The 26,229-nt window shown below is 37.1% G+C and overlaps 1 pseudogene; it reads left to right on the top strand.

Moving 5' to 3' along the window:
* Positions 1 to 755: 755 nt before the first annotated feature.
* Positions 756 to 26,229, top strand: part of LOC114028610 — a 62,193-nt pseudogene continuing 36,719 nt past the window's right edge.

Below are 26,229 nucleotides of genomic sequence, written 5' to 3'. Positions count from 1 at the left end.
TTGGAGAAATGTCTACAAGAGTTCTCTGCCATATAGAGTAATAGTTCTTTTTCTTAAAAGATATTGAGATATCAGACTTCTGGAGGCAGAGCCAAGATGGCAGAGAAGATGAAGCACTCAGCTGAGCTCCCCCAATGTTCCCCTCCATACAACTTTAAAATAATACTTCAAATCAAATTCTGTAGTGGCTGAGCCAACACAAGTTCAGGGCAAAATGTTCTTCTAGTCCAAGACAACTTAGGAAGTCAGAATAGAAAGTTGAACTTTTTTCCCAGAATGTGGGGTGGAGGGGTACTGTCTTAAGTTCCAGGCTTTTCTGCACTGCTGTTTTCATAGCTATTTCTGGGGGTTTGGAAGTTCTTGGTGCTTCCAAGGTGGTGTAATTTGGGAACAAAGTTCAACTTTAACATAAAGTTCAAAGTCAATAAATGGGCTGAAAAAATGAGCAAATAACAACAATAAAAAGAACCTGGCCATAAAAAGCTACAATGGTAACAGGGAAGATCACAACACAAACTCAAACAGCTACAAGCAAAACCCCAAAGAAAAAAGGCAAATTGGACAAAACCCAAAAAGAATTCTTGGAAAAGCTAAAAAAAATTATTTTCATAATCAGAGTGGTAGAGGAAAAATTAGGTACAGAAATGAGAATGAAGGAAGAAAATTATGGAAAGACAAAAATAGGTTGGTTTAAAAAAGGGGAGGGGTGGGAGGTTGGCTGGGACAGCCCACTGTGATGGGAGCCCAGGGCATAAATGGCTGTGGCTGTGGCTGCAGCAGCAGTAGCACCTACAGTGGCTGAGGCCCTGGTGGCTGGGTACTGGACACACTGCTGGCCCAATAGAGTGGGGTTGAGTGCAGAGGGGCCCTTGGCACGGCTGCTTTTCCTTAGCCTCACCCCTTCGGCCAGTGCCACCACCGATGTCCCTGCCACCAACGTGAGCAATGGCAGCCCCAACTCGATATATTCATATGAGTACTTTGTCCAGAGCCCCCAGAAGTTGTTCCTTTACAGCTGGCATGGTAGCACCAAGCTCTACCACTTCTGGGTGCCTTCTGACAAAATACTGCTCCACTGACTGCTGCAGGCATTCAAGGGCCCAGGTTCTGAGTGCACAAATGTGGAGATCACCATCCACTTCTGTTATGGTGCTCCTCCAGTCATCCACCCTCTGGGCACCAAGTTCCCAGTCAACACCACAGTCTGACCCTCATTTTCTATAAAGCTAATACACAATAACATTACTATCAATGTTCCCAGCTCTGCACCTGGCTACTGGTTCATCGCAGCCCTCTTGCCCCACTCACCCCAGAAAATAGAAGTAAAGAGTGTGGCCACCCCCTGTACCTACATCTTCCAGCCAGACATGCTGGTGCTACGACTGATTGACTGATGTTACCATTCTACAGCCTGACACACCCCTCTTGCTGACCCTCTCTGGCTCCCAGTTGAGGCATCTCAAGGTCTTCATCCCCAAGTATACCTTCAACTAGAGCTGAAGAGCTGTGTGTCTAATGGTAGCCAGGTCTACCTAGTATGCCTCAGTGTTGGGCCCCACACCCTGCCCCAATCCTTTCAGAAGGTCTTCAGCTGTACAGACCAGCATGAGCCCTGCCTCCTGTACCTACCTGCACCCTGCTGGGACACATGGCTACAGATGACAACTGAGGGCAAGGCACAACCCAACGTCAGCATGACCTTCGACGCTGTTGCCTCCTTCATAGAGTGCCAGCCAGGGGGTCTGGGACCCTTGGTTGTCTCCTACATCATCCTGAACCAGAGTGTCAACACATCAGCATCCTCCCTGTCCATGTGGTGAAGCCCTTGGTACCTTGGCAAGAGGATGAATGTAGGCAACAGCCCCTTTTCCCCTGTCAGGGACTTCCGAAATGACTCTGAGGGTCTTCTGCCTCCTCAACTACATGGTTATTTGAGAGCAGCTGGATGTGGTTTCCATATGGAGTTATGAAGAGTCAGACCCAACTGAAACTGAACAACAACAAGGTATAGCAGGGGCTGTAAGTTAATCATTGCTCAAGCCCAGGTCCAGGGATACCATATCCCTATAGCTCCCTGATCTGTCAATATTGCTAATAAACATATGTTATTTTCAACCAGCTCCTTTCTTTGTGTACTTTTCTTTTTCTCTTGCTCTCATCAATACCCAAACATAAATTGTCAAGAAATCTTGACTTAGACCATCAGCTATTGCCCGGGAGTGGGCAAAGTATTATCTATAGTTGCATCTACATTACAAATCTTTTCTTAGAGAAAATAGAGAGAAAGGGCTGGGAAGCAGACACTCAAGACCCAACATCAAGGATACTTTTCTTTTCTTTTCTTTCTTTCTTTCTTTCTTTTTTTTTTTTTTTGAGAGCTGGGGCAAGGTTTCCTGCTTACCTGATCCCTGATACAGTTTCCTCAACCTCATGCTCCTTGGTTTCCCTCCTTCTCCCCACTGCCCCAGACATAAGCAGCAAAAAGAAGAACACTTAAGAGTCACACAAGAAAGAAACATTGGAACTTACTTGGGTGAAAATCTAAGACTTCAAAATATTTGATCACAACTGGTTCACTATACCACACTAAAATATAAAGAATATGTTCCTGTTATTTTCCCTTACCCAGAAACTCTCTGGAACCTTTCCTTTGAAAAATTTTCAGCATATAAAAAAACAATTTTCTCATCACTCATGGAAGTGAATCCAAATCTTCAGAAGCAGTGTGGGGTCCAATAGATAGAAGATGATTTTGGAGTCAGAGAACCTGAATTCAAATCCCACCTCTGACATTATGTCCTGTGAGACCTTGGGCAAGATTCTTCATTTTCCTCAAATGTGAAATGAGAAAATTGGAAAAGTTGGCCTCTAAGGTATCTTCTAGATCTATGATTATATGAATAAGTTAAAATTTGTATTAAACTTTTATAAGAATTAACAGATCCAGCAACTCATTAACTTTGTCTCGCTGAAGTACTAAAAAGCACAGTCATTAAAAGTATGCAAGGTTTGTCAGGATTGTCATTGAATGGATTCTCGGTCAGGAGCTGATCAGAAGGGATGGGCTTCCAAGCTAAAAACTTTGTAACACAAATAGCTGCTTAGATTAGTATATTTGTTGGAGACTACATCCAGTGGATTTCTTTTTTTAAATAAGCAAATGAAAGGCAAATCTGAAAATGGGGTTTCAGTGGGTAGTTGAAGAAATCATGTCGTGAAATTTCCCTCAGATGCAGATGTGCATCATTTCTTATGGGATTTTGTTGTCATGACAACAAGGTTTTCAAGAGTATTTTCAGTTTCTATAGTTAAAATAGTATCACACAAAAAGATTTTCTTCAATGTGAACAGGTGAGTGTTAATTATTACATTTGAATAATAACATGGTTTAGAATCATTCCCTGACTTTTTCATATTCTCATACTTGAAATAAAGAGACAACACTAAATTCTTTTGGAAAGGAAGATCATTTCCTAATAAATATTTTTCCCTCAAATAAGGGGGGAAATATCTTATTTTAAAGGCCCGAAAATAAATTAATTTTTGATGATGACCATTAGATCAAATGATAGTTGATAATGGAGAAGTGATTTTGATATCTGTTATCATATAAAGTGATGGTTTTGAAGTTATATCTCTTTTGTACAGATGAATTTGATAGGTTTCTGTTAGCTAAAAACAGTAAAAAGTTTAGGAAAAACAGGAAACCATTATTTCCAATGTTATTATAATATACATTAGATAGGTCCTTTTTTCTTAGTTGAAAATCTCATTAGTTGGAGGGAAAAAAAAAACCTGGCAATCTTCCTCCCTACCCCCTCCTTTTATATGTAGTTGTAAAATCAATGCCAACTTTACTTCTCTGTTAATTTTGACTACAAAAACACAGATTGGTTTGGGGCCATGCTTTCCCTAGGAGTAATTTGTCTACTGTAAGCACCTATTTCTGAGAAACAGGAATAGATACTGTTACTTGTTTTACCATAGAAACTCGTTACTGGTTTTTAAAGGTGTTTTGTTAGGACCTATATTTGCTGACAGAAAATTTTCTTCTCCATAGCTGAGCAGCAGTTACTTTATGACATTTAAAGTACTCTAACCTAGATTTTTATATGCATACTTGCAGTTTCTGATGCCTCTTTTCTCCATGTTATTTCCAGACTCTGCTTCCTGCCTCCAGGGATGACATAACACTTTCCCCTAATATCACCATTACCAAACTTAGAATAGAATCTTAAAAAAAAGAAAAAAAAAGTTGATCTGGCCACATTTGCCAATTAGAATATTATAATCAACATTGTCAAAGTCTAATTGCAGTTTAAACAATATGAAGGCTCAAAATCCTTAGAATATTAACTAGACAACAAGAACTCTGCCCCTCATGGGATCTTAGAAGTGGTATGGTGTATAGCACTTGGGGTCCTCCTTCTGGATGCTGCCAGAACCGTTGCATTCAGGTGTAATCATCTATTTTAATCTAGAGCTCACAAGCCCCCATTTCCACTAAGTTTCCCTGAGTGCGCCAGAATAAAACACATGACATTGTAATAAAGAAAAGGAAATTTACTTAGATGGAATGCAACTAAACAATAAGAAATTAAATCAAACAGAATATGCATTCACTAGTTATTTTTAAAGGCTACCACCTCCTTGCCTTAAGGTCCTGGAGGTTGAGAGTCTACTTCTCCTCCCTACCCCATATCTTTAACACAAGACAAGAAGGTCAAAGACATCTTTGCTCATTTTTGGGTCCGTTAAAAAAATAAAGTTAGCAGTTGATTTCATCGGGATGCTGAGTCTCCTTTTTATTGCCTTTGATTTGTTGGCTTCTCAATAAGGCACTACAGGCTAAGGAATGGCCTCTTTAGCTAATGAAAAAAAAACCAAACCAAAAACTCAATCTAGGGCAGAATACTACCTAAGGAAAGGCACCCTGGTACAGGGGAAAGTGTGATCTTTTTGAAGTCAGAGGACACAAGTTTGTATCCGGGCATTGCTACCTCCCCACCACCTTATGCACAAACCACCTAACATCTGAATCTCAGTTTCCTCCCTATTGAACAAATGCTGGAAGTTTGATCTCTTGAAGGTATTACTTCTCACCACAGGAATGTCAAAGTCTCCCAGCCTGGAAAAAATTGAGAACTGAAGAGAGCTTCATTGCTTCCTCTTGGGAGCTAGAATGGGGAAAACTCTTTTCTCTACTTCTGTCAGGAAGCCCAAGAAACAATATGGCGTAGACACAGCTCCTTATTTCCCCCTGTCTTTCTCTTTATGACTTTGCTGCCCTGATCTTTAGCCTACAACCAGACCCTCCAGAGACATCAATAAAAGTTTTTAAACTGGGAACAAAAAGCACAACATTGGAGTCCACATTACGATAGGTTTGTTACATGGTGAACTCATGCATAATCTATTCATAGCCCTTTGGGAGATTTGGTTCCCGCAGAGAACTTAGCTGTGCCACCAATGTATTTTTCACTCAGAAGTACATAGTACAGTACATTGTGGTTTTTCCATTTCCATTAACATTAGCAGGAGAGGAAGTGTTTAGCATTCAAGATGTCAATAAAGTCACCACTCATTTACTTAGAAGATACCTAATTTATTTTCTATAGTATCACATGTCTTTGATATATTATTATACTTAGTTATCTAATATAACTTACTTTTAAAAGTAATATCTCCCTCTCTGTGATAAGAATTAAAGACAGTTACTTTTTAAAAATGACTTATTTTTATTATCTTGCTATCTTTTTGCTCCCTTGTGGAAGTAGCTCAGTTAACTCATTTTAGGGTTTAGGTTTATAGCATTACAGAAATTATTTATTAGGTGACTATTTGTCTGCCATGGAAAGACATAAGTCAATCCCCTTGAGTCCTGCCCTTGCCTCAAACTCACAATTGCCCAATTTTGGATTGGAATCTTACAACAGAGCCTACATAATGCTCTTACATTTATCTCCTAGCACTTAAAGTACTGGGAATAGCAGTGTTTTCATGAATATGAATGATCTTGAGATAGATGCTCTTATGTCTGAGAAGGATAAAGAAAGGAATGAGGGAAACAAACATTAAGTGCCTACAAGCACTTTACAAATATTATTTCATTTGAACTTTACAACCCTGGGAAGTAAATGCTAGTATAATCCTATTTTATAGTTGAGGAAACAGATTTAAGTGACTTGCCCATAATCACAAAGCCACTGAGTGTCTAAGGCTGGATTTGAACTCATATCTTCCTGTCTCCAACACATTCCTTACTTCTTGAGTTCAGGCCTTGTGCCCTATCCACTGTACCACATAGCTGCCTCTAGACACAGAGCAATGGTTTCTACCTTTAGCAGAAAAGTCCATTACAAAAAAAAAAAAATCATAAGCAGTGTATGCCTCTCCAAGCAAGTCGCCACTGTTCTTTGCAAGCAGAGCTTTGATCATCATTTGTGACAACTACATCTACTTGATAGTGAAGTTACTGTACCTAATGAAGATTAGCTGTGATGAGGAAATTCTTTTCAATCAGTCCCAGAACTTTCATAACCAAGCAGAATCTTTGATACAGATCTGGTGGAGATTGTAAAGGTCATGTAGTTCAAACTACTCATTTTACAGATGAGGAAACTGAGACTCAGATGTTAGGTGGTTTGTGCATAGGTGAGTGAGTGGCAATGCCAGGATACAAATTTGTGTACTCTGGCTTCAAAAAGATCACACTTTCCCCTGTACCAGGGTGCCTTTTCTTAGGGAGCGTTCTGCCCCAGATTGTGGGTTTTTTTGTTGTTGTTTATTTTTTGATGAGGTAAAGAGGCCATTCTCTGTCTCATTTCTTACCTAGCCTTAATCAATGCTCATTTGAATGAGCATTGCCTCAGTTGAACTGAGACCTTTTAAAGACCTTAGCCTAAAAAGGCCAAGGTCTCCCACTGCATCCTGAGTTATCTCCAATCTTCCTGGTCTATATCTCACTGGACCCAGATGGTTCTGGAGGAGAAAGTGAGCCTGGTTACTTTTCATAGCCCTCCCTCACTTAAATCCAATTCATTTGCATGTCATGGCATCACCCCTTGATGGTCCTCTTTGAGAATGAAGGACAAACAACAACGTCTGCTGTGATGTCAGTTAGCTGATAAGCATTTATTAAGCACTATGTGCCTGACACCATGCTACGGATAAAAAGAGGGACAACAGAAAATCTCTGCCCTCATAGAGCTCACAATTTAATGGGGGAGACAACTTACAAACAAATATGTACAAACAAGCTACATGCAGCATAAATAGGAAAAACAGAATTTGTATTACTCTATCATGTCAATCTGCAAATGTTTCTTGATGTTCCTCCCTACAATGTGCAAGGATCTATGCTAGAAGCTGTGGAATATAAAGAATACTTGCTTTCTATTTTACATTTTTAAAAAGAAATAACTTGGGGGAAAGTGCTTTTTATATGTTATTTGATATGCACAATGTCCCAAAAGTCTTAGTGCAGTTTTAATCAGGAAGAATAAGTGAGCTCATCAGAGCCTATGGGAAGCTGGAACAGCCTTATTGATTTCAATATATTTCCTTTGTTTATTTTTAGTCACTAAGTTTTTATTAGGTTTCAAATTCTTCAGAGTTTTATGCAAATGCATTATTCTCTGGTCTAATTGATTGATTAACTATGTAACAATTATTAAGATAACCAGAAATGCAAATTCAAAACATGTTCAAAGTAAAGTTTGTTCTAAAGCTCTCCTTTTGAATTTCAGAATTAATCTTTGTTTACATTTTTATTTCTGTACATACACACAGGCATACTAAAACATAACTAACTCAGATTAATAATATTAGAGCACTATAGAGAACTAAGAGCTTACAAAGTATTTCTTTACAAAAGTCCAAGATAGGTAATGTGATAATTAATATCCCCATTTTACCGCTGAGGAAACTGAACCTCAGATAAATTACCACTGTCACTATCACATAGCTAATAAGTAATAGAGAGAGGACTTGCCAATTCACTTTCAACAAATATTTATTGGGAACCTACCACAGCAGACCAGGGCATCTAGGTGGCATGGTAGATAGAGCACCTAGCCTGGAGTCAGGAAGATCTGAGTTCAAATGTAGTCTAAGACACTTATTAAATGTGTGACACTGGATAAGTCACATAACTTTGTTGCCTGAGTTTCCTCATCTGTAAAATGAGCTAGAGAAGGAAATGGCAAAGCATTCCAGGATCTTTGCCAAGAAAACCCCAAATAAGGTCACAAAGAGGCAGACCAGAATGAAAAATGACTAAACAATAGCATAAAAATATGTAGAACACTCTATTAGACATTAAGAGACAATTAAATAAGATTTGATCCCTCTCTTCACGCATACAATCTAGGATAGACTCCATGCACAAAGTGGTTATACAGTAAAATAATTGTGTATATGTCTGTTTGTGTGTAAGAGAGGTGCAAATTAAGTGCTATATGAAAGCAAGGGTGAGGTGAGGTGAGTATTTTCACTAACTAAGGGAAAAAAGGGGAAAGAATCAGAGTAATTCCATGCAACAAATCCTACTTGTTGTTGTTTAGTTGGGCAGCTAAGTGGCACAGTGAAGAGTGTGCTGCATCTGGCATTAGAAAGATTCCTCTTCACAAGTTCAAATCTGTCCTCAGACACTTAACCCTATTGACCTCACTTTCTTCATCTTTAAAATGAGATGGAAGAGGAAATGGCAAACCACTCTAGCATCTTCACCAAGAAAAGCCCAAATGGGGGCAGGAAAAGTTGGGCATGACTGAACAACCATAACATAGCTATAGAAGAGAGGTTTTAGAGTTGTAAGAGATTTTGGAAATCATATAATTCAGCACTTCATTTTACAGAAGATGAAACATAGCCTGAGAGAGGATATTTGACATCCTAACAGTAATATTATATAACTGAGGCAGAAATTAAACTCAAATTTTGTGTCTTCAGATCCATTGCTCTGCCTCTGAATGTGTGGAAGGAAGCAGTATAAGATAGAAAACAAATAGATTGATGACAAATTATATCTTCATTTGGTAGGCAATAAAGAGCTATTAAATTTCTCTGAGCCCAACAATGAGATAATCAGATCAATGTACAAGGAAGATTCATATGGTAGCAGCAGTCTGATTTTACAACCTTCACAATCTTTCCTCTATAACAGAAGACCTGGGTTTGACCTACAGCTCTGGTAGTCACTGGTTGGATAGCCCAGCTCTGTGATTGGAGGCAAATAAAGTCTCTTGTGCAAGGAAAAGTGAGGAGGCCAGTGTCACTGGACCAATGAGTTTGTGGATGAAGACAAGTTGTAAGAACACTGGAAAAGAGGAGTCATGTTCTGAAAGGCTTTAAATGCCAAAAAGATGACTTTATATTTAATACTGTAGGAAACATGGAACCACTGAAGTTGACAGATTAGGAGAATGTCATGGTCAGACCTGTGCTTTAGGTAGATGACTTTGACAAGTGAATGAAGGATGGACTGGAAAGGGAAGAAGATTGAAGCCAGAAGATGAATCACCAAGTTAATGCAATAGCACAAATGTGAGGTGATGAGGGCCTGCATTAGAGTGGTAGCAGCATCAGAAGAAAGAAATGGTCATGTATAAAAGATGTCACAAAGGTAGTATTGACAGGACTTGACCACTGATTAAATATGGAGAGTGAGAGTGAGAAGTTGAGGATGACATCTAGGTAGGGAGGCTAGGTAGCTCAATAAAGGTTGATTGGAAAATTAGAAAGAGGGGAAGGTTTTGGGGAAAAGATAATGAATTCAGTTTCAGATAAATTGACTTCAAGATGTCCATGTGACATCAATTTTGAAATGTCCAATGAGGAGTTGGAGATGAGATTGGAAGTTGGGAGAGAAGTTTAGGGTTGGGTATGTAAATCTGCATGGAGATGATAATTGAATCCAGAGGAGCTAATGAGATCATCTAGCAAAATGGTGTAGTGAGAAGGCAATCCAGGTCATAGCCTTGGTGGACACCCATGGTTACCAGATGTAAACTAGTTAAAGACTCCACAAAGGAGCCTGAGTAGGAGTGTTCAGACAGATAAGAAGAGAAGTAAGAGAGAACACTATCATTAAAAACTAGAAAAGAGAGTATATGGGGGAGGGAATAATAAGTAGTATAAAAGACTATAGAGAGATCAAGAAAAATGAAGATTGGGAAAAGGCTGTTAGATTTAGCAATTAAGAGATGAGTGATAATTTTGGAAAGGACAGTGTCAGTTTTATGATGACACCTGAATCCAGACTGCAGAGAGTTAAGAAGAGATAATAATTGTCATAATAACTAGGGGAAAGACTACTCTTCATTCATAAAAACTCTGAGTTATAGAATATTTAAAAGTTATATTATTTTAACTGCTAAAGATGTTCCAAGTGTGTATTGGGGGGGTAGATTGGGGGAGGGACTTCTTTACTAACTATATGGCTCATTTAAAACTAGTAGCATCTACGTATAATTAGTGTGCTAGCTATATGTCTTTGTTATTTAGCTAAAATGTGTTTTCTTGAGTGGGTTAAATACTACACTTTTACTCTTATTTATAATATGAATTTGCCTGGAAGATCCTTTATTCATGCATAATGCAAAGTCCACATAGGCATAATAAATTCTGGATGATCATTCAAGACCTAGTTAATGACATTTTTACTGAATGTGGGCATGGATACATTATTTTAACTGCATTCCTGCCATTCATTTATGAAGATGCTGCTGACGGTTATTGTTATATGTGGATTTGTGGCTGTGGCTGGAAAGATCAATACACAATTAGAAGTCCTTACCACAGTGCAAACCCATAAGGACTGACTGTCAACTTATGGCTGTAGCCTTCAACTACAATAATTTTTTTTTGGAGTTATATTTATAAACCTCTTAAAATCTGGAATTTGCCAAAATTTCTCAATCAGAATCTTGTATTTCAGATATTTATGCTGAAGAAAGCATTTTGAAATAGCAATGGCCTATCGAAAAACATTAGTTATGCTTTGATGAATAAGTGGGTCATGGAGAGAAATTGATATACAACTTCTGTTAACACCAAACTGTTTAATATCACAATGAGTAAAGCTTGCTTTGTGCCAAAAATGAGATCTATGTCAAAGATCATGACTGGCCAAACACCATCCTTATGCCTGTTGCATGACACCATTATAACTAGGGAAACCATTCCACAAAGTTGTAAAAATTTTCCTTTTTTCTCTACTTCTCTCCATCATACATTTTATGTTCTCTTTTTCTACCTCTTAAAGCAGCCAGTGCTTTTAAGTCCTATTTCTAATTCATCCTACCAAAACTTGTTTTTGAGAAAGCTGAAAATGAACAAAACATGCTAGCTGTATTTAGAGCAAGAATGAATGAGAGAGAGAGAGCTAGACCCACTGCTTGGAGCAGATGGTTTAGCATTAATAGAGAATAGAGACAAAATACAGCTCTTCTGTTTGGCTGCAGAGGCTGAACTAATAACCATGGATAGGAAGCTGCCAAGAGATTTAGGTTCAATATAAGGAAAATATTTTAAGAGGAAGCAGTACATTGTGTATAAAAAGTTGGTCCCAGAGTCGGGATGATTTGGATTTAAATTCTGCTTCTGACACTTACTGGTGGAGTGACCCTTGGGCAAGTTACTTAAACTCTCAGTGACCCAGGAAGCTCTTTAAGACTTCATGCTACTGTAGAGTTGTTGCTCTGTATTGATAGAGGAAGTTCCTCACCTGGTACTCCCTATCCTGATGAAGCAATACTAATACTAACAGTAATGATGATAATAATGATAATAACTGATGATAGTCATTCTTAACAATTAGAGATCTACAAAAGTTGAATTGGTTGCTCTCATATTAGCGGGCTGTGATTATTGGAAGCCTTAAGGAGGAATTTGATGATAGTTTGATGGTCATGTTATAGAGCATTATTTCTCCAAGTTTACAGAATCCCTTTGCATGCTTCAAAATTATTCAGGAAATCAAAAAGTTGTTGTTCAGGGTCATGTCAATCGATATTTACTTTATTAAAATTAAAATCTCTTTGCATTATTTTGAAATAATTTTGAACTCCTGGGCCCCCTGAAAAGGTCTCAGGGACCACCACATCCCCAGACCACACTTTGAGAAACATTATTATAGAAGATATTCTTGTTGAGATACTGATTAGAATTGGTGACTGACAATTTCTGTTCCAACTCTTTGATTCTATAAAATTCAACTCATATTTTGCTTTAGCCTACAGTTCTACTTCGATGTCTTTCATGATTTTTGGTTACCCTGTATTCTCAAATATAATTGCAATTTAATAAAACCTCTGGCTCCTCCTACCAACTTGAAAAGATTTTGAATTGGGTCCCTGCAATGAATTATTTATCTGTTGTCCAAAGTCCAGCCTAGTTGTATAGAGAAACTCAGAATGGTTTAGTCACAAAGTGATAGATTTTAGCCATAATATTTCATGAACACTTACTTTAAAAGATTATGATGGAGGGAGTAGCTACAATTACATGATTACAGATTCTTGAAACATTAACTAATTTGTTCCCAACTTTACAAATAAAAATTATCTTCAAATGGGAAAGGAGAAAGCAAAGGTACTGAAGAATGATTTTCATTCCTATATATATATATATATATATGTATGTATAAGATAGCAAAAAAGAGTATCTATTTAGTTAAAATAGTCAAATTCTATTCCATGCTATTGACAAACTCTCATATGTGATTGCAGAGCTACTCTCAGTAATCTGTGAGAGTTCATGTTAAAAGAAAAAAGTGTCAGAAGACTTCAGATGACCAAAAATAATCCAGATATATGAAAAAGAGAAAGGAAATATCTGGAAGTTAGGTAAATTTGACATTGATTCCTAGCAAAATTCTAGAAAATATTTTAGACATCTAGAAGACATTTTAGACATGAGAAAGCAGAGACATCTGGCTTCTCTAGAAAGGTTTTCTAGGTTTTCTAGAAAACTCTGATGTCACATCACATAGGTGGACACCTACTTTGGCTTAGCAAAAGACAGTCTCCCAACCGTGGAAGTCTACATTTTTTTTGTGGAATTAATGATTCACAGAGTCACTGTAGGCTAGATTCTCCACGGCAGAGATGACTTTTTGTTCTATACAGTATTTCTGGCTAATGCTTTAAGACTTCCCATCTCCTTCCCAAACACACCCATAAAGGTCTAATTCATTGTGCAGAATCTCTTAGCACTAGACATTTCATTGCAATCCTTTAAAAAATGAACAGTATGCTTTTCCTTTTAAATAAATTTTACATTTTGAATGCTAAATTAATGTAGTTCAGAGAAGACTAGTTTTCTTTACTGAAGGAGAGAGTTGCTAACTATACTGCTATTTCAGTTTTTTTTTTTTACATTTCATCTACATGTGTTATAATTTAGGGTACAAACATAGTTCAAGATAAGTCAACATTTAGGAAAGATTTAAAGGGCAGAAGGATATTCTGATAAATACAGTAGAGAGAAGAATAATAATCTTTTCTGTTCAATACTCATAAGGATAACTGAATCTTGAGATCTGGTCATAGGACCAAAAAATTATTGATTTAGAATAAGAGAGGAAATTAGAATACATTTAGCCTAACTCTCAGACCCATGATGTTTAAGAGACTTGTATCTGAACCTAGGTCTTCTGGTCTATTACTCTTTCCACTGAACTATACTTCCAGTAATGGCACACTTAAAAAAGATAAGAGGTCATCCATCCTGCATAGATTGCCAGATTCCCCAAGCTGATCAGTCTGAAGACTCTTGGAAGTCAATTGCTAGCTTTTACATATTAGGTTCCTTTGCACTATATTAATAATCCCCTCAGGTAAGTCGCAGAACAGAAATTCCTTATTGTATACTGTCTCCGGAAAGGTATTTATCATGACTTAGCTTGGACCTAGAGGAGCAAGGTAGGATGCTTGCAACTTCAACCATTGTCCATTTTCTGGCACTCAGAAAAAATTATATGTCTTGTTATCCCACACTCACAGGGCTGGAATGTTTAAGGGCCCTGAAGGTAAGCACCAACTTTAATCAAAAGTCAAGGGAGGAACTGAGTGGAAAGTATCTAAGATTAAGATCACAGAGAGTCAGGAGGAAAGAAGCAGGAAGATGGCTTGAGGCTGCTGAGAGGAAAACGATAGAACTTAGTAGTAATGTGTTGGTAAGTAATGTGCTCCATGTGTATTCTATACACCAATAGAGAACATTTATTATAGTTAATTAAGCATCAGCATTGTATTAAATGCTACATATAAAATAGTGACACATATTTCCTGCTGAGTTGGCTTAATGCTAAAATCTGGGCAGAGAAGAAACAAACACAGGAAAAAAGATGGGAACTATCTCAAAGCTTTCAGAGGAACCTCTAATTTTTTGTCATGAGTCATAATCAACAGTAATTAAATGTGACAAAATTGAAACATGAACATAGCATAAGTCAAATTTTTTCCTAAAAATGTCTCCAAGTCATGAATGTGAGGATTTTTTTTCTCCATTTTAGCTAAATGAAAGAGCCTTCTCATATAGAAGTGGTCTCCTGGGAACCTGCTGTTCTATAGAGGAGAAAAGATAATTATCTCTACAGTGACCAGAGGAGCACCTTTCTTATCTTTCTTACATCATTCTCTCATCATATTGTTTCCTTTGCATATTTCCAGGGCAGTTCCAATTTATTACTGTAGTTTTTGTTCTTTTGTAAACTCCTCTGTGACCCTGTTTTCATATAAAACCTAAAACCTGGTAATAGCATGGAAAGGAATAAAGATGAAGATTTGTGTTTATTGGCAGCATTGATAAGTAATTAGAGATTATATAGCTATTGGGATACTTACTGAGATAGATGCTTAATTTCATGAGTGTGAGTGCTTCTTTTCAAGATCACACTCTTTCCATGTCTTCTCATCCAGTGCAGTACCTGTGCAAGTATTTCCACATATCCTGTTTAAAGGAAGATCACCCCATATTTCAGATGCTGCCCTTTTGAACTTTAATGTCTCTGTGATGAAAAGATGACACTCAGGCTGTCCATCTATTATCTGTCATTCTCCTAGCATGAGCAAGCAATCGCCTTTTGTAGTCATATATGCCCTTGATAACATATTTTATACCAATTCTGATATGCAAGTCATATTGGTTTATATTCTACAGCCTGTTTAAAGTCTATTATACATATTTCCATTTTCCTTAAGGTTACTTCTAATTTTGATAATTATAAAATTATAGAGTCTCATATTTTGCAGCCAAATAGCATCATTAGAAAGATTCTGGTATTTAGGATGGGCTATTACAGTAACATTTTATGATCACTGAAAGCACTACATTATTTCTCAAATGTTACTGAGCTCTACTTTTCAACTTCTACTTAATTTTGGACCACAGCTTATTAACTTCTTTCGAAGGATGTCTGTCCAAGATATATGGAATAATTGAGTGGATTTAACTGACAGGTAGGTTATTTAGCTACATGTCATGGTCTGGGAATGGCATGTTTTTCATCTGCATTGTTTTTCCAACATACATAGTTAGACCAATAACTTTTGAATTTCTGTAGTTTTCATTGAAAAGATTTTTTAGTATTCTTAGTATGCAATTAAAAAAAATAACATCTGTGAAGAAAAACAGTGAAGAGCCTTGCCATCAATAGAGAATTCTTTTTTTGTTCATTTTAACTCTGAGAAGGATGTCTTCCATGACACCAGCAAACATTGCTAGTTTTTTTTTTTACTCCTTTTCTAAACTTTGTTTGATGTGACAATTCAACATATCATTACATTTCTTGTTAAGGCTTGCATAGTTTATTTTAATTTTTCCCTCAAATAAATTAATATTTTTTTTAATTTTGAGTTCCAAATTCTTTTTCTCCTTTCAACCCTTTCCCCCTCCTTGAGAAAGCAAGAAATCTGATACAGATTATACATGTCCAATAGTGCAAAACATATTTCCATATTAGCCATGTTGCAAAAAAAAGCACAGATAAAAAATCCACTAAACAAACCAGTTATGTAGTGAAAGAAAACAGTGACCAAAAAGATAAAAACAGAAGAAAAATGTATGCTTTCACCTGCATTTGGACTCCAACAATTCTTTCTCTACAGTTGTTATCAGTTTTCATCATAAGCCCTTCACTTGTGTTAGATTATTGTGTTGCTTGGAATAGCTAGGTCATTCACACTTGAACATTGTACAATATTGCTTTTACTGTGTACAATGTTCTCCTGGTTCTGCTCACTTCACTTTGCATCATTTTTATGTCTCCCTTGTTTTTTCTCAAACCATCCTGTTCATTTTACAATAGTATTCCATTACATTCATATACCACAACTTGTTCAGCCATTCCCCAATTGATGGGCATCCCCTCAATTTCCTATTACTTGCCACTACAAAAAGAACTGCTATAAATATCTGAGTACAGATAGGTCCTTTTCCTTTTTTCTTTGATCTCTTTTGGATACAGACCTAATGCTGTATTTCTGGGTCAAAGGGTATGCACTGTTTTATAGCCCTTTGGACATAGTTCCAAATTGCTCTCTAGAATATTTAGATCCGTATACAACTTGTGCATTAGTTTCCCACCTTTTCCACATACCCTCCAACATTTTTCATTTTCCTTTTCTGTCATATTAGACAATCTGATAGGGTTGGTTGCTAAGAGATGTTTGAATTTACATTTCACCAATCAAAGTGATTTAGAAATTATTTTCATAAGATTATAGATATCTTCAATTTCTTCTTCACAAAACTGCTTGTTCATATCTTTTGACCACTTATCAATTGAGGAATGACTCTTTTTTTTTATAAATTTGACTCAATTCTCTATGTATTTAAGAAATGAGGTCTTTATGAGAGAAACTTGAAATGAAAAATTTTCCCCCAGTTTCTTGCTTTTCTTCTAATCTTGGCAGCATTGTTTTTGTTTCTGTTTTTATTTTTAACTTTTTAATTTAATGTAATCAACATTACCCATTTTATATCCTGTAATGCTGCCTAGCTCTAGTTTGGTCAAATTTTTCCCTTATCCATAGATATAAAAGGTAAAATTTTCCATGCTCCCCTAATATGCTTATGATATCACCCTTTATGTCTAATTCATTGTACCCATTTTGACTGGGCATCAACAATTAATATTTCTCCAGTTGTTTAGATCTGATTTTATTTGTTCTTTGACCAACTCATTATTTAACACTAGATATTTTGTTTCCAATTTTTTCTTTTTTAAACATAAATTGATTTATTTTTAGCATTCTTTTATTTTCAAATTTTGAGTTCCAAATTCTCTCTCTCCCTCCAACATCCTTTCCCATCCACTGAGAAGTCAAGCAATATGATAAAATTATACATGTGAAATCAGGCAAAGCATATTTATATGTTAGCCCTATTTCTAAGGGGAAAAAAAGGCAAGAACAAAAAAGTGAGAAAATTTTACTTCAATTTTCACTCAAAATTAATCAGTTCTCTCTCTGGAGGTAAACAGCATTTTTTCATCATGTGCCCTGTGGAATTATTTTGAATCATTGTATTGATCAGAGTAACCATGTTTTTAAAAGTTGGTCATCTTTGAAACATTGCTGTTTTGTGCTCAGTGATCTCCCAGGTTTTCTCACTTCAATTTGCATCAGTTTATGACTTGCCATGTTTTTCTGAAACCACCCCTCTAATTGTTTCCCACAGCACAACAGAAATCAATCACAATCACATGCCACAGCCTGTTCAGCTATTCCCCAATTTTTTGCCACCACAGAAAGAGCTGTGCACAGTTTTATAGCACTTTGTGCCTAGTTAAAAATTGTTCTTCAGAATGGTTGGACCATTTCATTACTCTACCAATAGTTCATTAATGTACCTATTTTCCCTCAACTATTCCAGTGTTTGTTATTTCTGATAGATGTGAGGTGGTACCTCAGAGTAGTTTTTTGAGTATTTTTTTCATATGAGTACAGATAGCTTTGATTTCTTCTTCTAAAAATTACCTGTTCATATCCTTTGACCATTTTCAATTGGGGAATGACTTTTTTTTAATAATTTGACTCAGTTTCATACTCAGTATATAATTGAGAAATGAGGCCTTTGTCAGAGAAATGTGATATATATATATAAATTACATATAATATATGTATGAATATATATATATATCTTAAGATATATATCTGCCCTCCCCTTTATCATTCTCTTGCTCTCTTGTCCCCTTCTCCCCCACTTTTTTTCCTGTAGGGTAAGACAGATTTCCATACCCAATTGAGTATGTATTTTATTCCCTCCTTAAGACAAATTCTATGAGAATAAGATTCACTCATTCCCTCTCACCTTCCCCTGTTTGCCCTCCACTGTAAAAGCCTTTTCTTCTCTGTTTTATATGAGATAATTTACCCCATTCTATCTCTCCCTTTCTCCTTCTTCCAGTATAATCCACTCTCACCCCTTAATTTTATTCTCCAGATATCACCCCTTCATCTTCAACTTACCCTGTGCCCTCTATTTATCTATCTGTCTATCTATCTATCTATCTATCTATCTATCTATCTATCTATCTATCTATCCATCTATTTATACATACATATAATATTTTTCCCTCCAACTACTCTAATACTGACGAAAGACCCATGAGTTACAAATATCATCTTTCCATGCAGAATGTAAACAGTTCAACCTTAATAAGTCCCTTATGATTTCTCTTTCTTGTTTATCTCTTCATGTTTCTCTTGAGACTTATATCTGAAAGTCAAATTTTCTGTTTAGCTCTAGTCTTTTCATCAAGAATGCTTGAAAATCCTCTATTTCACTGAATGACTATTTTTTACCCTGAAGGATTATGCTTAGTTTTGCTGGGTAGGTGATTCTTGGTTGTAATCCTATCTCCTTTGCCCTCCAGAATATTATATTCCAAGCCCTGTGGTCCCTTAATGTAGAAGCTGCTGAATCTTGTGTTATCCTGATTAGGTTTTCACAATACTTGAATTGTTTCTTTCTGGCTGCTTGCAATGTTTTTTCCTTGACCTGGGAACTCTGGAATTTGGCTACAATATTCCTAGGAGTTTTCCTTTGGGGATCTCCTTCAGGAGGAGATCGGTGGATTCTTTCAATTGTTATTTTGCCCTCTGGTTCTAAAATATCAGGGCAATTTTCTTTGATAATTTCTTGAAAGATAATGTCTAGGCTCTTTTTTTGATCATGGCTTTCAGATAGTCCAATAATTTTTAAATTCTCTCTCCTGGATCTATTTTCCAAGTCAGATGTTTTTCCAATGAGTTATTTCACATTGTTTTCTAATTTTTCATTCTTTTGGATTTGTTTTACAGTGTCTTGATTTCTCATAAAGTCACTAGCTTCCAATTGCTCTATTCTAATTTTTAAGGAAGCATTTTCTTCAGTAATCTTTTGGACTTCCTTTTCCATTTGGCCAATTTTGCTTTTTAGGGCATTCTTCTCCTGACTGGCTTTTTGGACCTCTTTTGCCATTTGGATTAGGCTATTTTTCAAGGTATTATTTTCTTCAGTATTTTTTTTGGGTCTCCTTTAGCAAGCTGTTGACTTGTTTTTCATGATTTTCTTGCATCACTCTCAGTTTTTCCTCTATTTTTCTTTCTTGCTTCTCAAAATACTTTTTGAGCTCTTCCATGACTTGGGACCAATTCATATTTTTCTTGGAGGCTTTGGATATAGGAACTTTGACTGTGTTGTCTTCTTCTGGTTATATGTTTTGATCTTCTTAGTTACCAAAGAAAGATTCTATGGTCTGATTCTTTTTGCACTGATTTCTCATGATCCCATCCAATTACTTGAGTTATAAACTCTTTTATTAAGGTAAGAGTCTGCTTCCAATGTGGAGAATGTACTGTCCCAACCTTCAAGGGTTTTGTGCCACTGTTTCCAGAGATACTTCTAGGGACCTGAAAATTTTCATTTCTTCCAAGGTGGTATGATCAAGGGTGAGGTGTTTACTCCTTTCCTGGCCTGTGCTCTGGTCTATGAGTGACCATAAGCACTTTTTTTCTGTCTTGGAACTGTGAGGAGGATTTCCTCTCCACTGCCACTACAAGTTCCACAAGGCCATCACTCTTCCTTGCCCCAGGACTTCCACCCAGTACTGTGACCCAGATCCAAGCAGAGGCAAAGCAAGAGAATCCTGCCTCAGCACCAGCAAAGAAATCTTCCAATCCCCCTCTGATCAGCCACTGGATTTCCCCCTCAGTCTGTAGACCAGAAGCTCAGGAGGCAGCCACAGGCTTGGGGTCATGCTCAGGGAATGGGGCTGGAACCCCACCACGCTTCTCTCTCACCTCCGCAGAAACAGACTTTTCCTACTGACCTTATAAGTTGTCTTTGGTGTTCATGGGTTGAGAAGTCTGGAAACTGCCACAGTTGCCCATGATTCAGTCCTCTGAGGACTGCTTCAGGTTCCCTGAGGCCTGCACACCCATGCCAAACTGAGCTCCTCTCCCACCCTGGTGCGATATACCTTTCTGATCAATCATCCACGTTGTCTTGGGCTGGAAATTTGTTTTACTCTGTTTTTTGGTTGGTTCTGCTGCTTTAGAATTTATTTAGAGCCATTTTTATAAGTATTTGGTGGGGTTTGGGGGAGAGCTCAAGCAAGTCACTGCTTTTACTCCACCATCTTGGCTCCATACCCCCAGTAAGTTATATTTCTATGCACAATTGAGTGTATGTATTATATTCTTTCCTCTTTGAACCAATTCTGATGATGATAAGATTCAAGCATTACCCACCATCCCCTCTTATTTCCCTATTCACTATAAAAGTTTGTGCCTCTTTTATGTGAGAAAATTTTTCCTTTTCTACTTTCTATTGCATTCTTCTTTTTGTTTTCCTTTCTCTTTTTCTGTTTATTTTACCCTCCCTTTTACCTACTCAATATGGTACTTAATTCTCCCTGACTTTCTCCCTCATCCATTCTTTTGTTTTAGAGATATTGATTTTTATACTCCTTTTTATGAAGTATTTGCTTTATTTCACTCCCTTTCTTACTCCTTATTCCTTTTTAAAATTTTCTAGAATATATTTCCAGAAATGTTTATTCTAAATGAAGACAACTACATAAAACAGGAGTATTATGTTACCTGAGTCCACAGGGGGTATAGGAAAAAAATGGGCAGGGCTAGATCTTGCTCTTTCCCCCACCCCCTTCATTACTTATTTCTTTCAACAGCATGCTATTCTTCCTTTGAAAAACCTATTGCCCATCTGTTAACTGAACCTTCATATGATCCCAAGCACATTCTCACTTAGGTAGCAGTTCATAGCAAGATGAATTACTCTGTCTTGTAGAAACTGATCTCCAATAGTATATAATCCATCTCTTTCCCCTCCTCCAGCAGAATTTATTGCCTAACCCTTGCCTCATCCCTGATTGTCTCAGTGGGTTCCTTAGCCATTCCCTTTTCACTAGATATAACTAACACCCACTTCTTCCTCTGTAATCTGTCCCCTGATGTTCTATCCTTAATCTCTCACCACCAGTGAGAAGAAATTGAAATCCTCATAGCCACCTCTTTTCTCAAGACCAGAACTGTCATTACCTGGGTCTTCTTGTCCCACTCTCTCCTCTCTCTACATGAAGGACATTTAAAAATATATTTTTATACCACTTTCAATATTTTCCTACTTTTCTATAACATTTATAGTATCAATTTACTAATGCAAATATGTAATTTTCCCTGAAATACTAATTGACTTTCACCTCTCCTCCTCTTGATTTTCTCTGTTATGGCTTTTATTTTTTTTAATTTTTTGTAATTCATTGATGCTTTATTTAGTTTCTGTCTTTCATTCAGATAATGAGTAATTTTTAAATGAAAGCCAAATAAATAAATACCCTATCCCAAACTTGGAGTTTTTTTCTGGCCCTAGGCAGATTAAAAAAAAATTCAATTTTTAGTCTTTTATTGCTCTCTGAAAATATTTAACTGTTTGCTGTTTTGTCATTTTATAGATTGAACAACCTGCTCACCTCTGGGTTCTTTTGAAGGAATAATTTGAATTTTTCCTATTTGCTAAATGTATTTTACTTGATGCTTAAGATTTAGCTTTGCAGGATTTGATATTTTTAGATTCCAACAAATACACTTTGCTCTTTGGAATAATATATTCCATTGTTTCTTTTAACTGCTTATACATATTGGGTAATACAATGATATTTTGACTGGTTTTCCTTTAAAATAATGTTCCCCTTACTGCTTGAAAACAATAGGTTTTTGATTAACTTATCTGTGATGTCTTTTAGTAAGGTTAATTTGGGATCTGTAATCCTATGTTCCTATGATATGAGCACCTGGAGAAGGAAGCCAGTATAGTGAAAGGCTTCAAGATCATGCCACATGAGGATCAGTTAGAAAAACTGTGATGTTTATCCTGGAAAACAAAAGGCATAGGACAGATATAAAGGCTACCTTCAAGTGTTTGAAGGACTGTCACATGGAAAAGGGAGTTGCCTTAATGATTGTATCTTACTCTCATTGGAATTGGTTCAAAGAGGGAAAAATACACACACACACACACACACACACACACACACATATATTTGTTTGGGCATAGAAATATACTTTTCCCAATTATAAAAATAGGAGGGGAAGGAGGCGGAATAATAATAGGGAAGGTAGATTAAGGAATGCAATGGTTAAAAGCAAAACAGATTTTTCAAGAGGGACAGGAGAGAGAGAGAGAGAGAGAGAGAGAGAGAGAGAGAGAGAGAGAGAGAAGGATAAGCAGAAGAAATATAATGGAGGGAAATGCAAAATTAATAATTATAAAGTGAATGGGATGAACTCACCTATAAAATGGAAGCAGATAACAGAATGGATTAGAAAACAGAATCCAACAATATGTTGTTTCCAAGATACACACTGGAAACAGAAAGACACACATAGAATTACATTTAAAGGTGAGAGCAGGCTCAGATTCTTTTAATCCAGCCATGGGCTCAGATTCTTAAAATCTAGCCAATAGCTCACTAACATTCAGACTCCTTAAGAGCCTGCCCAATATGATGGATGTTCTAATAAAACTTGTCTTTGGCTATAAGAAGCCTTGGGTTGAATTCTTTCAGGCAGAACTCATGTGTTCTGATTTGGGGGTCCCAGCACCCCTTAACCTCTAGAACTCAACATTTTTGTGGCCTTCACAGGGAAACTGCCTAACCCCAGGTTTTTCTCCAGCCAAGACTGGAAGGTATGTAAGCCTCCCCCACCCCCATTCTTGCTCTGCAGTTGGGGTTGCTCTCCAAGCACCAAGGCTTGGAGGTGCTTTTTGGAGACACAGTTACAATGCTGTCTCGTACTCTGCCTGATGCCCTCAGGTTCTTAGTCCAGTGGGTCGGTTCGAGGCCATGGACCTGGGTACACCTTCCACAGCATAGAGGACAAGGACAGATGCCCTATCTGGAAGTGTATGCCCAATTCTGTCAATTCTCTTGGCATTAGGGAATTGGGAAAAAACTGCAGTTGCTTTTTGGTTCCCTGAGACTTATTTACTCCCTTCCCTCTACACCCCTGAATCCTCCTTCATGGAGGTAACAGGGAAAAATTAGAACAGCTAAAAATATCTTGGCAGATTCTGGAGGTTTTGTGATTGATCATTAAGGAACTTTGAAACACCTCCTTACAACCCTGGTCACTCCTTTCTCCCACTCTCTTCCCTTGAGCCAAGAGGGTATCTGTTAACCCCTTTCATAGGAGAAAAATTTCCCCTTCACCTTTGATTTTGCCCTCTTCTGCCTAGGGAAAGGAAAAAGGGGGGAGGGGTAGCAGCTACAGCATGGGCTCCCCTGGCAATGGCCTTGGGCCCCAGGGCAACCTTTGCCAGGAAGCATCACCCAGGTTCAGCACATCCTGCTCAAAGTAATGAAGCTAGCCTTCAAACTTGGGTAAGTACACTCTTTTTAAAGTTGTAGTTTTAACTGTTAATGAGATGTTGATACCTCAAGGCAGGCACTGCTCCACACCTCTTGCCAGCAGTAAGCAGTTTCAGAAATCAAGACCTTCACCCCTTACCCCAAAAGAATTTGGGTCCCATTTGTTTGAGGGGGGAATGATGAGGATGGGATCTAGACCCCAAAAAGGAAAAACCTTGGAGTTTCCCACATGGCCAAATCTTTGGAGTTTACCTGAGGCTATAATCCCATAAACTGGCCTTTCATTGTGGCTACACCCAATCTCCCAATTCTCTTACCCTTAATTTAGCCTAGCCACCATTGTCTTACCTCCCTATGGCCCCAGGCCACTTCCCACCCTTAATCCTATCTAGGTTCCATTTTCCCTTGGTCACAAGGTCCACATCCCTGGAATTGTATTACCTCATAGACTACTTGGCCACTCCTAGATCCCTCCCATAGTCTTTCTATATATAAGGTCCATCCTGTCTCCATTCAGGTGCTCAGATTCTTATAATCTGCCCAATATGACTTATGTTCTAATAAATCTTGTCTATGGCTGAAAAAAAAATAAAGGCAAGAGCTGAATCTACTATGCTTCAGCTAAAGTAAAAAAGGCAGGAGGAGCAATCATGATCTTGGACTAAGAAAAAGCAAAAAAATAGACCTAATTTAAAAATATAATCAGGAAGCTACCTTTTTCCAAAAGGTATCAAAATAATGAAATAATATCAAAAATTTTATAGCAAGTTTCTCTGATAAAGGCCTTATTTCTCCAATATATGTGTTTGTGTGTGTGTGTGTGTGTGTGTGTGTGTGTGTGTGTATGTATGTGTGTATGGAACTTAGTCAAATTTATAAAAATAATAGTCATTCCCCAACTGATAATTGGTGAAAGGATATGAAGATGCAGTTTTCAGAAGTAGAAATCAAAGTTATCTCTAATCATATGAAAAATGCCCTAAATTACTATTGATTTGAGAAATGGAATTTAAAATAACTGCAAGGTACTACTTCACACCTATCAGAAATGACAAATGCTGAAAGGGAATGAAGAAAAATAGGTACATTAAGAAACTCTTGGTGGAGTTTTTAATTGGTTCAGCCATTCTGGAGAACAATTTGGAACTATGCCCAAAGAACTAAAACACTGAGCATACACTTTGATGTAGCAATACCACTACTAGGTTTGTATCCCAAAGAGATCATAAAAATGGGAAAAGCACCCACATGTACAAAAATATTTATAGCAGCTCTTTTTGTGGTTGCAAAGAATTGGAAATCGAGGGGATGCTCAATTGCGGTATGCCTGAACAAGTTGTAGCATATGATTGTAATGAAATACTATTGTGCTTCAAGGAATGTCCAGGTGGTGGAGTTGAGGAAAAAAACAAAAACAAAAAAAAAGCAAAAAAAACAAAACATGACAAGACCCGTATGAACTGATGTAATGTGAAGTGAAAAGAACTGGGAGATCATAGTGTCCGGTAACACCAATGTTATGTTGATGATCAACTATGAAAGACTTGGCTACTCATTCACCTTTAGAGAGAGAACTGATGAACTCTGAGTGCAAATTAAAACACAATTTTCTCATTTTCTGTGATTCCTTGTTTTGCTTTTTTGTGATATGGCTAATATGGAAATATGTTTTACATGATTTCATGTTTATAATTGATACAATTTCATTTTCCTTATCAATGGGTGGGGGGAGGGAAAAAGGGTGGGAGAGATTTGAAACTCAAAATTAAAAAAAAAAAGAATGTTAAGAATATATATATTTATATGTAAATATATATATATTTATGTAAATATATATTATATGTAAATATATATATAAATATAATATAAAAAATATATATATATATGTAAAAGGGTTTAGACTTTCTATTTGTCTTCATAGGGAATCACTAGAGCAACTAATTGGAAGGTGCAAAAAAAAAAAATGAATTCCCATGGCAGCTTATAGGAGCAGGGGAAAGCCATAGATGAGAACCGGAGTTATTGGACCTCCACTCATCCCAGAATGGGGATGAGCAGGAAAGACTGCCAAGGGGCTAATTCTATAAGTTGTTACTTAAAATTACCACAGCCATGGGGGTCAGCAGGCCATCCTGGGCCAGCGATGAACTGTAGGACTAGGGATGGAATGAGGAGGGAGGATAAAGTCAGGGAAGTGCCAGGAATGTCAGTCTGGTGAGTTGGCTTTCCATTTCCTATTCCTTCTTCTTTCCTTCCTTCCTTTCCTTTTTTCTTCCTTCCTTCCTTTTTTCTTTCTTTCTTTTTCTTTCTTTCTTTCTTTCTTTCTTTCTTTCTTTCTTTCTTTCTTT

This window comes from Vombatus ursinus, unplaced genomic scaffold (assembly GCF_900497805.2).
Source record: "Vombatus ursinus unplaced genomic scaffold, bare-nosed wombat genome assembly UNPS02014893.1, whole genome shotgun sequence".
Taxonomy (NCBI): domain Eukaryota; kingdom Metazoa; phylum Chordata; class Mammalia; order Diprotodontia; family Vombatidae; genus Vombatus; species Vombatus ursinus.
This window is presented reverse-complemented; position numbering and strand designations above follow the sequence as displayed.